The 16682-nt window shown below is 38.1% G+C and overlaps 1 protein-coding gene across 1 annotated transcript in view; it reads right to left on the bottom strand.

The window, feature by feature from the left end:
• Positions 1–16682, bottom strand: part of ASPH (aspartate beta-hydroxylase) — a 294530-nt gene that overhangs the window by 52182 nt on the left and 225666 nt on the right. The gene's annotated exons all lie outside the window — the stretch shown is intronic.

Here is a 16682-nt window from a genome sequence, read left to right as displayed (position 1 = left end):
GTTTCGTTCTGCTGTGCATGGGGTCGCTATGAGTCGGAAACAACTCGACGGCACTTAACAACAACAACAACAATGGATTTTGGTATGGGCATTGGGAATGGGATGTTGTCCTGAAACCAATCCCATGTGGATACTGAAGGATAACTGAATATGTATGTGTGTATCAGAGTCTCAGGTGGTGCAGTGAAGTGGTCAGCTTTAACCAAAAGGTTGGCAGTCCGAATTTACCTAGAGGTGTCATAGAAGAAAGCCCGGGCAATCAATTTCTGAAAGATCACAGCCACTGAAAACGCTATGTAGTAACGTTCTGCTCTGCAACACACGAGTCACAATCATCTTGACAGCAACTGTAGGGTTTGTGTTTTTTTAAAATGTGTGTGTGTCTGTGTATGTATAAGGAGCTCTGGTGGTGCAGTGCCTAAGGCTTTTGACTGCTAACCAGAAAGAACGATTGGAGGTTCAAAACCACCAGCTGCTCTGCAGAAGGAAGATGGGATTGCTATCAGCCGGAATCGACTTGATGTCAGTGAGTTTTTGGTTTGGGTTTGGTGTGTGTATATTTAAGGCATTGATCCATGTGTACGTACATTAAAACATCAAGCTTGACCTACTGGATTAAAAACTTGGGGACCTCAAATGGAGTGCCAAATCTATAGAGGCAGTTTGTAATTACTCTGAAATATCAAGCACTGTACTATGAGTTTCCAAAAAGGGTCACAGAAAAGCTAATTTTAAAGCTTTTTAATTTTGTTTTTTTTTTCCACACTGACAAATATTTTAAAGCTCACCAATTCTGCTTTGAGAAAGAAAATGGTTTTGGTTTAAAATAACTTAAAGATGATAAAATACTGTTTGCTTTTGAAATGTTGCTGTACATTAGATTACTCATTTGTTTCTATAACCTCAGCAGGGTGTTGGCTCTTATTAAGTGTTCCCATTTAAACAGCACACTGGAGCATCAATGATGGGGTTGGTTTGTTTGTTTTAGCTTTACTAAAACATTGTAGAAGAGTATGAACTAGGGCAATTGACTTTGCAAGTGAAGAAACTGAGGCTTGGAGAGGTAGAACGATACCCACGGTGACAGAGCTGAGAGTTAAAGTAATCTGTTTTTAATGGTGGAGACCATTTTAGGAGGTTCTCCTTTGAATCACATAATCACCAAACTCCCTGAGTTCTTTGGACTCCCATTGTTTGGCTGTCATTTTTAATGACAGTATCATTGGAATACAAAAACGTTTAAAGTTTGATTTAGAAAAAAAGGATTAAACTATTCTGTTAATCTTAAGGAATTTCTTTCAACACACTTTTGTACTATCACACGTAGTTTTATTATAAATTGTTAATCTTCTTAATTTAGAGCTTAATTCCTCTGTAAAATCTGACATTTTTGCTTCTTTCTCATGCCATTCAATTTTAAAATAATTCAGTGAAAACGTGCAAATATTTAATCACATGGAAAGAAATGATGAAGCACTAATGTATGAGTGTATAAGTCTTATTTCTTTTCAGCTGGCATTTTTCATACACAATGGATTTCTTAATTAATAAAAGTCGTAGTTTGAAAGAAAATGACAGAGAGAATGCCCTTCTAAGCAATCATTCCTATGCGCTGTGTCACACAGTTGGCAAAGTATCACTGGGCACAACTCCAAATGTAATAAAACTACACTATGGGAAAAGGCAAAGTTATCTATGATGCTCTTCATTTACATCAGAACAGCAGCTCAGAAAAAGAATGGAAGAATTTTCCTTTTTTCCCAGTGAGAGATGCAAAGAGTTATGTAGCTCAGAAAACCACCACAAAAGGGATATTTTAAATTGTAGCTTTCAGTTGCTATTGACTGCTGTCCTGGTACCAGTGTTACTAGAGTGGTTTCTACTAAAGCATGTTAACATCTAAATTAGCCATAGAATGTAGTTTTTATGTGTTGTCAAGTTGGACCCGACTCAGCGACCCCTCCCTGGGTTTCCGAGGCCATATCACTAAGGACGTAGATCGCCCAACCTTCCTTCCGAGGAGTGGCTCGTGAGTTTGAACTGCCAGCCTTCTGGTTAGTGCCTTAGTATCGCTAATCTCAAAAAAGAAGAGCAGAATTCTTAAGGTATGGTGGCTTTTCTCTAGGTAGAAGACATCTTTTCTATTTAAAACTTAGCAAACTGCTTAATCCATTTTTGTTTCCATTTCTATGTTAAATACCCTCAAGGCACCTTGGGCTTTGATATTTGTGATTTTGGCAGCACTATATCCATTTTAGGAGCGCTGGTAGCATAGTGCCTAAGTCACTTGACTGCTAACCAGAAGGCTGGCGGTTCAAACCCACCAGCCACTCCTCGGAAGGAAGGTTGGGCAATCCACTTCCATAGTGATACTGCCTCGGCAATCCACTATGAGTTGGGTCCAACTCGATGGCACATAACAACAACAACATATCCATTTTAATGAAAATTATACTAAAAATGAAAACTGCACTTATAAATATTCAAATAGGAATATTTTCTCTAAAATTTTGCATTAAGTTGCATAGCCTCTTAACAACCCCAGTTCCCAGATCTGCCAAATGGCATGCTACACAGAGAGGGGGAATGAGGGCAATTTAATAAAAGGGAAAAACACAGATGATACATTTATGGAACACTGTCCCAGACCTTCAGGAAAATTTTTGTCTACTTCTCAATGGAGTATACAAAAGGAATAATTTGGAGGAAAATGTGCTGTCCATGGTAGCTAACAGTCACTTAAGGGCCAGAATCTGGACAATTACTCCAGAAGAATTTTGCCAAACAGGAAAATTACCAGATCAAGAAGATTTCTACTTCAAGATGTCAATGTCAGAGTGTGATCTAAGATCTGATCTATAGTATCCAAATCCGTAGTATGAAAATGGAAAAAAATCTTATTGTGCAATTGTTTGTCAACTAAATGGTCAGTGGTCCCTGGAGTTTCACCACATGTTGTTGTTGTTGTTTGGTGCCGTTGAGTCATCTCCAACTTGTAGGGACTCTATGTACAACAGAACAAAACACTGCCCAGTCCCGTGCCAGCCTCACAAACCTTGCTACACCTGAGCCCATCATTGCAGCCACTGTGTCAGTCCATCTCACTGAGGGCCTTCCTCTTTTTCGCTGACCCTCCACTTTACCAAGCATGATATCTTTCTCTAGGAACTGGTCACTTCTGACAACATGACCAAAGTAGGTCAGGTGAAGTCTGGCCATTCTTACTTCTAAGGAGCATTCTGGCTGTTTGTTCTTCTGGAAGTCCATGGTACTTCTTCACCAACACCACGACTAAAAAGCATCAACCCTTTTTTTGGGCTTCCTTATGCATTGTCCAGCTTTCACATGCATATGAGGCAATTGAACATACCATAGCTTGGGGTAGGTGCACCTTAGTCTTTAAAGAGAGACATCTTTGCTCTTTAGCATTTTAAAGAGGTATTTTGCCTACTGCAATATGTTGTCTGATTTCTTGACTGCTGCGTCCATTAGTGTTGACTGTGGATCCAAGTAATATGAAATCCTTGACTTCAACCCTTTCTCCACTTATCGTGATGCTGCTTATTGGTCCAGTTGTGAGGATTTTCATTTTCTTTATGTTGAGGTGTAATCCATACTCCAGACTGCAGTCCTTGGTCTTCATCAATTAGTGCTTCAAGTCATCTTCACTTTTAGCAAGCAAGGTTGTGTTGTCTGCATATTGTAGGTTGTTAATGAGTCTTCCTCCAATCCTCATGCCTCATTCTTCTTCATATAGTCTGGCTTCTAAGATAATTTGCTCAGTATACAGATTGAATAAGTATGGTGAAAGGATACAACCCTGACAACACCCTTCCTGATTTTAAACCATGCAGTACCTCTTGTTCTGTTGAATGACAGTCTCCTGGTCTATGTACAGGTTCCTGATGAACACAATCAAGTGTTCAGAAATTCCCATTCTTCTCAATGTTATCCACAATTTGTTATGATCCACACAGTCTAATGTTTTAGCATAGTCAATAAAACACAAGTAAACAGATTTCAGCCAAGATCCATCTGACATCAGCAATGACATCCCTCATTCCACCTGCTCTTCTGAACCCAGCTTGCATTTCTGGAAGTTCCCTGTCAATATACTCCTGCAATTGTTTTTGAATTATCTTCAGCAAAATTTTACTTGTGTCTGATATTAATGATATTGTTTGATAATTTTCACATTCTGTGGGATCACCTTTCTATGGATACATAGAAAGTACAAATATGGGTACAAATATGGATCTCTTCCAGCCAGTTGTCCAGTTAGCTGTCTTAGTTCCTCCAGTGTAGCATCCATTTGTTAAAACAACTCAATGAGTACTCCATCAATTCCTGGAACTTTGCTTTTCCCCAATTCCTTCAGTGCAGCTTCAACTTCTTCCTTCAATACCATGGATGAACATCATCTAATTCTTTTTGGTACAGTGACTCTGTATTCCTTCCATCTTCTTTTGGTGTTTCCTGCATCATTCCATATTTTGCCCATAGGCTCTTTCAATATTGCAACTCAAGGCTTGAATTTTTTCTTCAGTTCTTTCAGGTTGAGAAATGTTGAGGGTGTTCTACCTTTTTGGTTTTCTAACTCCAGGTCTTTGCACATTTTATTATAATAATTGATTTTGTCTTCTTGAGCTGCTCTTTGCAATCTTCTGTTCAGTTATTTTATCTTGTAATTTCTTCCATTTGCTTTAGCTACTCTCCATTCAAGAGCAAATTTCAGAGTCCCTTCTGACATTCATTTTGGTCTTTTCTTCCTTTCTTGTCTTTTTAATGACCTTTTGCTTTTTTCATGTATGATATTCCTGATGTCATCCCACAATTCCTCTGGTTTTCAGTCATTGGTGTTCAATGTATCAAATCTTTTCTTGGAAGAAGGAAGGGGCCATCCACCTCTCAAAGATTCAGCCAGTGAAACCTTATGAGTAGCAATGAAACACTGTCTGATATATTACTGGAAAACTTTACAAGTAGACCTGAAATATTGTCCAATATAGTGCCAGAATATGAGCCCCTCAGGTCAGAAGGCACTCAAAACATGACTAGAGAAGAGTTGCCTCCTCAAAATAGAGTTGACCTTAATGAAAGGGATGGAGTAAAGCTTTTGGGATCTCTATTTGCTGATGTGGCATGACTCAAAATGAGAGGAAACAGCTGCAAACATCCGTTAATAATCAGAACATGGAATGTATGAAGTATGAATATAGGAAAATTGCAAGGTGTCAAAAATGTAATGGAAGGCACAAAGATCAATACCCTAGGCATTAGGGAGCTTTCTGCCACAGAGTAGGCCACAGGCATTACTGGAAATTGGTCATCTTAAACAGCTTTTTTTTTTTTTTTTTTAAGGTTATAACTAGATACAATATTAACATTCCTGTAAATAAAGCTAATTAATGAAAGAGGAGCAAGATGGCAAAGTGAGTAGAAGCTCTCAATTAATCCTCTAGCAAAGAACTCACTGGACAACAAATAAAAATAAGCACAGACCAAGATCTTAGAACTCCAGATGACAGATGAAGTGTTGGAGAATTCACTCCAGATGACAAATGAAGTGTTGGTGAGTTCAGAAGCACGGGAGAGAAGGAACAGGACTGCACAGAAGCTGGGAGAACTGACCCACCAACATCAGGAACGTTTGCTTAGGGCAGCCATTTTGGGACCAGGCTGGGTAACACCATCCCCTTGCACCTCCTCAAACAGAGAACACATATAAAGGGATAATCTGAGAAAGCAAGCCATAGGCATTTTTTTTTTAAAAGGTGATGCAAATAGCCCTAGGAATTCATAGACCATGTAATTGGGAGAGGGTGATGGGAGAATGTGTTGTTGCAAGAGAGTGCTGTACCCAAGACAGGTGGGTACTAGGGGGAGGAATTACAAGGGCATTAGAGCAAGGGCAATATTACAGAATGACAGCGGAAGGTGGGGGGCAGGCACACAACATAAAGGGCAAGACCCACAGTGGGGGGACACCATGAGTGAGCCTATGCAGGGGTGCCCATGAAGAAGAGACATAGAGAACCTAGAGAACTCCCACTTTTGCCACAGGAAAGTCAAGCCCCACTGCTTAGATCAGCATCTTCCAATAGCTAAACATTCCTTCCCGTGCATGCATACTGAATTCCAGAGAGCAAGCATCTGGAACTCCTGAATTAGCACTGAAAATAAACCGAAGGATAAGAGTCTAGTTAATAAATGGTGCTGGCAAAACTGTATATCCACATAGAAATACAAATAGGATCTATATCTCACACCATACATAAAAACTAACTCCAAATGGATAAAAGACTTGAATGTTAAACCTAAAACCATAAAATTCCTGGAAGACAATATAGGAAGAAAATCTATCTTGTATCTTTCTCGGCAACCCAAGGAGAGATCGCTATGAGAGATTTTGGCAGCACTATATCCATTTATTGTTTGTAAAAATTGTGTAAGAAAAATCAGAAAAAATGCATGAATAGAAGACAAAAACAAATAAAATGGAACCTTGTAAAACTTTATGCTCATAAAAAGACTTTATTAAAAATGTAAATAAACAACCTAGAGACCGGGAAAAAATCTTCAGAAATGATTTATCTGATAAGAATCTAATCTTTAAAATCTATGGAAAAATGTAACAACAGAAAGACAAACAACACTATCACAATATGGGCAATGGACATGAACACAATACCAAAGAGGACATCTAAGCTGTCAAGAAACATATGAAAAGATGTTCATGATCAGTAGCCATTAGAAATGCAAATTAAAAACAATGAGGTACCATTTTACCTTGGCTAAAATGGCACTGATAAAACAGGTAACAACAAATGTTGTCAAGGATGTGGGAAGATTAGAACCTGTGGTAGTTAAATCTGTATGTCAACCTGGCTGAGCCTCGTTGAATGGCTGGGCAACTGGTGGTAGTTATTCCCATGATGAGACTGGCAATCAACTCCATGGTGGGATCTATCACAAGTAGCTGAGTAGCTGCCTTTGGGATGTGGTCTGCTTCCTGTATATAAAGAGAAGCCTTGGAGATAGTCTCTAGCTTATGGCACGCTTGGACCCTGCATGTATCTGTGTTGTTCAACAGCCTGCCATGCTCTGCCAACCTGGACTTACAATGGACTTGAATTAATGGGCTGCCATGTGGTTTGGTAACATTGGGACTGTACCTTTTTACTTGTCGACCTTGGGCTTGACCACCTCAGCAGCCAGCAGCTGTCTGAGTGAAGAAAAGCCTCCAGCTTCAGTGGGCCAGGGGCTGGAGGCAGTGCTGAAGCCCAAGGCTGAAGGGCTTTCATCCAGCCCCTAGAGCTTGGCACTTTGAATTTGGACTTAAAGCCTCCAATTTGTAAGAATAAACTCCTGTTTGTTAAGGCCATCCCATTTGTGATATATTCTTGTCAGAGTGGCACTAGATAACTAGAACAGAACACTTATCCATTGCTGATGAGACTATAAAATGCTACAACCACTATGGAAAGCAGTATGGTGCTTTCTCAAAAAACAAGAAATAGAACTATCTGCAATCCCACTGCTAGGTTTATACCCTACCGTCACCTCCCACTGCCAGCAAGTTGATTCTAACTTACAGTGACCCTACAGGACAGCGTAGAACTACCCCATAGTGTTTCCAAGGCTGTAAATCTTTATAGAAGCAGACTGCCTTGTTTTTCTCCTACAGAACAGGTGGTGAGTTTGAACCACTGACCTTGTGGTTAGTAGTCAAATGCTTTCACCACAGTACCACCAAAGCTCCTTGGTTTAATACCTTAAAAACCACTGCTGTAGAGTTGATTCTGACTAGTAATGACTCCCATTGAGTTTCCAAGGCAGTAAATCTTTATGGAATTAGATTGCCCCATCTTCTTTCCGTGGAGTAGCTGGTGGGTTTGAAACCCCATCCTTCTGGTTAGCAGTCAAATGCCTTAGACAAGAATAACATGAATAGGCATATGCATACCTATGTTTGTTGCTGCTTTATTCACATAGCAAACAAATGGAAAGAACCAAAGTGTCCCTCAATGGAAGAATGGATAAGCAAATTGTGGTACATATATACAATGGAACACTACAGAACAATGATGAGTCCACAAACCATATTAAAATGTGGATGGACCTGAAGGGCATAATGCTAAGTGAAATAAGTCAAGAATATAAGAACATACACTGTTTGATTCATCTGTTATAAAAACACAATAGTTTAAATACAGAGAGACTAATGCTCACTGGTGGCTACTGTGATTAATGGTATACAAAAAGTCCATTTTATACAGTTGTTATGTGCCATCGAGTTGGACCCGACTTACAGAAGCCCCTCCTTGGGTTTCTAAGGCAATATCACTATGGATGGTAAATAACAACAACAAAACAACAACATCACTATGGAAGTAGATTGTGCAACCTTCCTTCTAAGGAGTGGCTGGTGGGTTTGAACCGCCAGCCTTCTAGTTAGCAGTCAAGTGCCTTAGGCACTATGCTACCAGAGCTCCTTTATATAGTAGAGACTAGTTATTTTTGGTGATGGGAAAAGTGATACTGAATGTGGATGTAGCAAGCACAGCACAACCAACGTAAAAATGAGTATTTGAGAACATATGGATGGGTATAGGCAGATTGGTATACAGGTAAACTCAGATTTTTATTTGAAAAAAGGAAAGAAAAACAAAACAAAACAGCTAGACAAACTGGAATGGTAGAGAACAGAGGACTCCCTGAGACACTCTCTAAACCTAGAACCAAGCCCATCATCTGAGATCAGTTTTTAGCAAAGTGGCACACAAAATAAAGAATGTTACCAATAAGATTCGTGCCCTACTTAAAAACCATCAATATGAGAGCAAAAGGTCAAGAATTACTGAAAAGCATAGATAAGAAGTTAAAGGGGCAGGAAAACTAGAGCTCTGGAAAGGGAATAATTAAAGAGAACTGTGATACATTATGATAAACGTAACTAATGTCACTTAATAATTTGTGTGGAAATTGTTGAAAGGGAACTTCAGTTGCTGTGTAAACATTTACCAAAAAACTCAACGAAATATTAAAAATAAATAAAGACAATTAGCAAAAGTAAAGGACAATCACACAGCACTGAGCTGAATATAAGTTGTGACCTATTGAGATTCAATGTGGCTGGGGCTGTGATTAAGGCAGGAGATTGTTTCTTTTTGAATGCAGAGCTCAGTCTCAGATGCTAACCAAAAGGTTGGAGGTTGGAGTGTAACGACATGCTCCTCCAAAGAAAGTCCTGGTGACCTATTTCTGAAAAATTAGTCATCGAAAACTTTATGGAGCACAGTTCTATCTTCAAACACACAGGGTAACCATGACTCAAAGAATCAATGGCAACTGTTCTTTTTTAAAAAATACAGACTATAACACAGGAAAGGGTAACCTAAAGAAGCCCAGGGGAAAAGAATGTTGAAATAAACACCTGATTGACAAAAAGGAAAAGGACATAAAACATAAAAGCAGTAACTTTGAGGGCACTACTGGCATACTGGCCACGTTGGACTTAGAGGATAAGGAGACCTTGGTCAAATCTTAGCTGTGCCACCATTAAATATGTGACTTTGGGAAATTTTCTTAGCTTCTCTACTCCTTTAATTTATTTATAGATAAATGGGCACAATAATGCCTATCTTGCAGAGTAATTGTAAAGATTAGAAATGTTGTTGTTGTTGTTGTTATGTGCCCTTGAGTCGGACCCGACTCATAGTGACACCTTTTTAGGTTTCTGAGGCAGTATCACTACGGAAGTAGATTGCCCCATCCTCCTTCCGAGGAGTTGCTGGTGGGTTTGAACTACCAGTCCTTTGGTTAGCAGTCCAGTGTCTTAGGCACTATGCTACCAGAGCTCCCAAAGTTCTCATCACATTGATTACAAATAGAAGGCATTCAATCCATGATAGCTGTTATACTATTATTTTAATATGTATTTCAAAATTGACTTTCCAAGTCAGTTTTGTAATTTTAATTTATTTATTACCTTATTTCCATAGGAATATATTTTAGAAAGTAGGAAATATATTCCTATGGAAATAGGGTAATAAATAAATTAAAATTACAAATCATAATAAGCAATATTTATTGAGTACTTCCTATTTATTTAATCTTCTGAACTACCCATGGAATAGATGCTACTGTCATAGTTGTTTTGCAAATAATGAAACCAAAATCTAAAGAAGTGTCACTCAATATCTTTATCAATGCCATAAAGCTAGTAAGCATTGAATAAAATATTCAGAATGAGGCAATATGTCCAAGACACCTGTACTCTAAATGGCTTCACTATATTGCCTTGCTTATGATTAAGTTAGGTTATTCATCAGCTCCTAGAATCCTATTTATAATATACTTCAACTATAATATACTATCATAGTTTCCCATTTTTAACAGATTTATTGAGTTACAACTCACATACCATAAAATTCACTCAATTAAAATTTATTTCTCCCTTCCTCCCCTCCCCTAGGTCCTTAGCAATCACTAATCTACTTTTTGTTGGTATGAATTTACCTTTTCTGGACATTGCTTATAAATATAATCAAATAATACAAGCATACCTTGGTGGTATTGCAAGTTCAGTTCCAGACCACCACAATAAAGTGAATATTGCAATAAAACAAGTTCACACAAACTTGTTGGCTTCCACATGAATATAAAAGTTATATGCTAGTCTATTAAATGTTCAATAGCATATGAAAAAGTTTGAAATACTGTGAGAATTACCAAAATATGACACATCTTCCTTATGTATTCCTGCCCTCTAAGCTATCTCCCTGTGCAACTATTGTCCTTCTGATCTGCCATTGTTGATCATTCTAAGGAGTACACTTACCTGGTGTAAATGTTCACCTTATACGCTTGTCTGTTGTTTGGCTAGAAGCCACAGGAGTGAGTTCAATTCCAGGCCCTAAGGTGATTAGGGTCCATAGTTTCGGGAGTTTTACTAGTCTCTATCAGACCAGTAAGCCTGTTATTTTTTATGATTTTGAGTTTTGTTCCACATTTTTCTCCCACTTTATCCAGGATCTCCTATTTTGATCCCTTTCTGAGTTGTTGACAGTGGTAGCCGGGTACCATCTAGTTCTGTTCTCAGGATCATATAGGCTGAGGTTCACATGGTCTAGTAGTCCCTTGGACTAACAGTTCTATGGTCTCCTTCATTTTTAAAAGAATGTCTTACTAAATGTGAAAGTCTTGGTTGACAGTCTTTTTCTTTCACCATTAAAATATCATTCCACTGCCTTCTGGAGTCCATGATTTCTGATGAGAAACCAGCTTTAATTTTATTGAAGATTACTTTTATGTGATGAGTCACTTTTCTCTTGTTGTTGTTGTTGTTGTTGTTATGTGCCATCGAGTCGGCCCCGACTCATAGCGACCCCTCCTTGGGTTTCTGAGGCAGTATCACTACGGAAATAGATTGTCCAACCTTCCTCCGAGGAGTGGCTGGTGGGTTTGAACCGCCAGCCTTCTGGATAGCAGTCAAGTGCTTTAGCCACTATGCTACCAGAGCTCCTACTTTTCTCTTACTAGTTTCAAAATTCTCATTTTATCTTTGAGTTTTGACAGTTTGACTATGAGGTGTCTGGGTATGGATTCCCTGAGCTTATCCTACTTCAAGTTTATTGGAATAATCCTTGAATGCTCTGGCAGTTTCTAACTCTGGCCTAGCCTTCACTTCCTACTTGTGCAAGGCCTCAAAGTCAGCCAGAGCTGAGAGATTGAGGCCCTCTCAGATATTTCCCGGCACACACACTGCCCTGTACATGCACGTGGCCTTGTATATCCCTAGAAATATGTCAGATATTTTCAGACACCCTTAAGGACATATTGTCCTCAGATTTTTTTTTAGTTTTTCACTGGCTCTTGTTTGCCCCAATTAGTATTATAAGCTCAGGTAGCTATGATGTTAAAAAAAAGAAAAAATTACCACTGACTGTTTTGAGAAATATAATGGATATAGAGCTTTTCTGCTCAAGTGAGGTCAAATAACAATGTCCTGAAAATGGGGATTTCCAGGGAGTATGAGGCAGTGTCAAATAGCGGTAGTGGTTTGGGGATGGGACTTTTTGAGGCCCATTCTGCATGGAAGGAAGATGGGGGCAATCTAGTTCCGCAGATTTACCACTTTGGACACCCAGTGGGGGTTGCTGTGAGTTGGAATTGACTCGACAACAGTGAGTTTTGGCTTTTTTTGACCCGCTGCAAGGCTGCTGGTTTTTAAGGGTGAGTCAGGTTACTATAACACAGACCTTTCTGTTGTTATTGAGATTTAGCAGTTTATCTCGATAAATGTTCCTTAGATTTTTACAACCTTTTAGTGAATTTAGAGTCTTTTCTAAAAATTCAATTTGACAATTTTTGCCAGGGTATTAGTTGGTTTATTGGAGTGGCCACTTTACAATGATATTCTCTCTATTATTCCAAAGTCCAGCTTCATTGTTGTTGTTGTTAGGTGCTGTTAGGTGTTGTCATCTCCAACTCACAGCGACCTCATGCATAATAGAACAAAACAGTGCATGGTCCTGTGCCCACCTCATGATCCTTGCTGTACCTGAGCCCATCATTGCAGTCACTGTACCCACCCATCTTGTTGAGGGCCTTCCCCTGGTTTTGTTGTCCCTCCACTTTACCAAGCATGATATCCCTCTCCAGTGAATGGTTCCTTCTGATGACATTACCAAAGTAGGTGAGAAGATGTCTGGCCATTCTCACTTCCAAGGAGCATTCTGGCTGCATTTCTTCCATGACAGATTTATTAGTTCTTTCAGCAGATCATGGTACTCCCAGTATTCTTTGCCAACACCACAACTCAAAAGCATCAACTCTTCTTCATCTTCCTTATTCAATGTCCAGGTCTCACATGCATATGAAGTGACTGAAGATACCATGGCTTGGGTTAAGGGCACCTTAGTCTTCAAGGGGATATCTTTGCTCTTCAGCACTTGAAAGAAGTCTTTTGCAGCAGATTTGCCCAATGTAATATGTCATCTGATGTCTTGACTGGTGCTTCCATTGGTGTTGACTGTAGAACCAAGTAATATGAATATTGACAACTTCAATCTTTTCTCCATTTATCAAGATGTTGCTTATTGGTCCAGTTGTGAGGATTTTTGTTTTCTTTATATTGAGGTATAATCCACACTGCAGACTATAGTCTTTAATCTTCATCAGTAAGTGCTTCAAGTCATCATCACTTTCAGCAAGACAAAGTTGTGTCATCTGCGTATCGCAGGTTGTTAAAAGAGTCTTCCTCCAAACCTGATGCCTTGTTCTTCTTCATATAATCCAGATTCTTGGATTATTTGCTCAGCATACAAATTGAATAAGTATGGTAAAAGGATACAACCCAGGCACACTCCCTTCCTGATTTTAAACCATCAGTATTTCCTTGTTCTGTTCAAATGATAGCCTCCTGGTCTATGCACAGGTTCATGAGTACAATTAAATGTTCTAGAATTCCCATTCTTCTCAACGTTATGCATAATTTGTTGTGATCCACACAATTGAATGCTTTTGCATAGTCAATAGCACATAAGTAAACATCTTTCTAGTATTCTTTGCTTTCAGCCAAGATCCATCTGACGTCAGCAATGATATCCCTCATTCTACCTCCTCTTCTGAATCTAGCTTGCATTTCTGGAAGTTCTCTGTCAATACACTGCTGCAACCATTTTTGAATGATCTTCAGTAAGATTTTACTTACATGTGGTATTAATGATATTGTTTGATAATTTCCACATTCCATTTCACATTCCAGTTTCATTACCAATGATTTTATAAGCAACACCATGTTTGAATTTTCAAAGGAAACACTGGACATCCTAAATATCCTCCACTATTATGCAGCAATAATTTCTAGGAAAGAATGCCCTTGCCACTTTCTCATGAAATAGCAGAGAGGTGAGATTTTATTCTTCCATAGGCTTCCCTCCTCTCCCAGTGTAGTAGCAGAAGTAGAAAATTTCACCAATAGATAGGCAAGGCCAAGAAGGATACCAATTGTGGTAAATGCCCATACATAAGGGATGCTAAATAGTAAGACTCTTATATCCCTGTGACTTCTAACATAACTATGAAACGACTAGAGAAAAGAAGGTTTGTAGATATTCATATAAACTCATATAAAAAAAAACTATTTTTTGAACTCCTATTACATGTTAGATTCTATGCTAGACCTGAATAGGATGGCCACAGTCCCCTTCATCTTAGACTATACAATGACATGAGGCTATAGAGAAATGAAGACTATAGTATATTAAGTGTTTAAAGAAGATGCATAAGGGAGTTTTGTATATATGCAAGGAGGAATATCCAACTTATCTTTCTAGAAGAGCTTATGTTCTTAACAACTGAAGGATGACTGTGAAAGGAAAAGAGAAAGAGGGAAAGGAAGAGTCTTCCAGGAAAAAGTATTAACATATGGTTGGTCTAGTAGTAGGAGGATGTTTAGCCAGATTGAACATGATAAAGAGCACTGGTAATAGAAAAGGACAGACTGGTAAACCAGGTCTTTTGGGTAAAGCAGAATCATTAATCAATCACATAAAGTTGGTAAAGAGTGTTAGCCATGGGATTCCACAGTGAATTAATTTTCATATTGACTGCAATGCTCTTATGCAGCTAGACATAGAACAGAAAGAGTGATAAGTCAGTTTGGGCAGCATAGCATTGGTAAAAAATTTCACAGCAATTCATCCAGAATGGATAAGTTTTCTTAGAAAATAAATTAAAAGAAAAAGAGAAGAGAAAGCAGAAAGCAATGCTTGGATATGAGCACATGTCCATAGTAAGAAGGGTTACTGAACACTGTAGGCTGACTTCTCAGCATCCACGGTATGCCTTCCTCATTCCTGACAAAACCCTGATTTTTGTGTGGGCACCCATCCTTCCCCAGATAGTCCACATAATTTAGAAGAAGTGTACCCTTTCACAGATCCAGAAGTTGGTCTGTTGATTTAAGGATAATCTCATAGCTCCTTGGCAATGGTTAATCTAGAATGGAAATAAGACTTCATTTGGGTCATTGAGCCTGAAGGACAGATTTTGTTCTTTAGTTGAAAGAGAGGTATGCTCTTCTTTCTTCCTGCTGGGGACCCTTGTTGTTCTAATGGCTGGCAATTTTACAGTAAACTAGCAAAAGGACAAAGCTGATCAGAAATGAATGGCAGAACCAAGTAAATCATCCTCCTGATCACACTATGTCTGAAATCTACTCTACTTCTAGGCTTCCAGTTATGTGCATCAATTAAGTTCCTTGTTGTTTAAGCCAGGTTTGAACTGCATTTTTATTATTTGACCTTAAAAGCATCCTAAATGCTACAGTAGGAGAAGAAACCTCACAAAATGACCCAGAAAAAAGTTTAGATGGCAGAGGAGAATTAGAAGAGCTCAATATCATACAATCTCTACAAAGGAAAGAATCACTGACAGGGTTACGTGCAGTGGACTTATCAAGGAAGATAAGTTATTCCTGCACTATTTCTGCTTTAGATATGGAATCTTTTTAAGTCATTGTTACCACACCACGATTTTTTTGATGTATAAAATATTCCAAGGCTAACTGAAGGTAAACTACTGTGCAACTACATTATGATCATTATGAACTGTGCTTTTATAATTAAATGCAGCATAAACAAGGTCAAGTAAGACCTATTTAATGTAAGTACATTAAAACCACATTGAAACAACTCCTTTCTCCATGAAGTATTATAAGTTTTAGGGGTATATTATATTTTATATGTTCTTTAACCAAAAAAATATGAAGAATTTTAAACATATATCCAAAGGAAAACAGTATAATAAACCTCCATACACCCATAATTCTGATTCTAGAATTATCAATACTTTGTCACTCTTACTTTTCCTTCCTTTCCTCCCTCAGATGTAAAACAATTTATTTGAAAATCAGAATGTATTTTCCTATATAAACAATGTATAAAAGGCAGCCACATTCTCAAGCTAGACTACTGAAGCTGATATAATTTGTAACATAGGTGACATCTTTAACATTTTGAACAAAAAATGGTATTATTGAAACTATCAGTTAATTTACTTCTCATTTTATTAATGTGTTGAAGGGGCTTACTTAGATCACCCTCTAGCATAACCCCTACAAAACAGACCATCTTACAATTTGAATTTAATTTAGCAATCTAAAGAATTCCATTTAAAAAAAAAAAAAGAATTCCATTTTTTTAAGTTGTTAAAATTACCTAGTTTCTGCTTACTATATATCTGCCATAACATTTTCAAAAACATTAATTTTATTTTTTTTTCATAGCCTCACCATCAGTGGTTCTCACAGAGCAGTTCAGGGACATTTGGGGGTTCCCTAGACCCTTTCAGGGAGTTTACAAGATCAAAACTATTTTTGTAATAATACTAAGAAGTGATTTGCCCTTTTCACTCTTATTATCACAAAAGCACACAGTGGTGTTTTCCAGAGGCTACATGATGTTTGGTAACATCACCATTCTCATGGGTAACTGTATATGTGAAGGAGGTACTAACCAACTGTCTTTTTTTGCAGGTGTAAAGGAAAGAGATTTGCAAAATTATAGAACAATTCCAATCCTGTCAATGCATTTTTAAAATTTTGAAAATATACACTTAAAAATAGTTATTTATATCACCTATACTATATACTCACTGCCATAGAGTTATTTCTG

The sequence above is a fragment of the Orycteropus afer genome, unplaced genomic scaffold (assembly GCF_000298275.1).
Source record: "Orycteropus afer afer isolate SDZICR_OR568_19922 unplaced genomic scaffold, OryAfe1.0 scaffold00060, whole genome shotgun sequence".
NCBI classification, from domain to species: Eukaryota; Metazoa; Chordata; class Mammalia; order Tubulidentata; family Orycteropodidae; genus Orycteropus; species Orycteropus afer.
The sequence above is the reverse complement of the archived record's forward strand: the minus strand, read 5'-3'. Positions and strand labels throughout refer to the sequence as shown.